The 491-nt window shown below is 33.2% G+C and overlaps 1 protein-coding gene across 1 annotated transcript in view; it reads left to right on the top strand.

The window, feature by feature from the left end:
* The window catches only part of LOC119589323 (bromodomain testis-specific protein-like), a gene marked incomplete at its 5' end in the record, with an annotated part of 5,780 nt that overhangs the window by 1,254 nt on the left and 4,035 nt on the right, over positions 1-491 (top strand).

Consider the following 491-nt stretch of genomic DNA (forward strand, 5'->3'; position numbering starts at 1 on the left):
CACGAGATCATTCCAACAGGATTAGCTATAAGTCAAAGTTGTGTGACGTTTAGTCAAATACAAGAAGGTGAGTGAAACTTATATAGGCTACACTGCCTGATTGTCTCTCACCTGCTTTTACATAAAAGGAAAATCTGCTTAGACTTTTCTTCACTGACTCCAGTATATTTTTACGCTAAATCAAGGTATAATAATAAATAAGTAAACAAGCAAAAAAATGTTCAGTCACGCACGTTACACTGACCTTAGCGGAACGTGATCGGTACTGACCAAATATCTTTTTATTGGGACTAAAACGGTTTTATACGTGATCAGAATGAGCAAACAATTAAATAAATTAAATGGCCGATTTTTCAAAACCATATATTCTCAGGGAGATAAAAAAAAAACTTTGTGAGAAGTATACATAGCTTCTGTACCTTCTTCCAACCTTGAATAAGAAAAGGTCAAATAAATTCGATCTAGAATATTTTAAGTATTTTATACCGTAG

The sequence above is a fragment of the Penaeus monodon genome, chromosome 25, assembly GCF_015228065.2.
Source record: "Penaeus monodon isolate SGIC_2016 chromosome 25, NSTDA_Pmon_1, whole genome shotgun sequence".
Taxonomy (NCBI): domain Eukaryota; kingdom Metazoa; phylum Arthropoda; class Malacostraca; order Decapoda; family Penaeidae; genus Penaeus; species Penaeus monodon.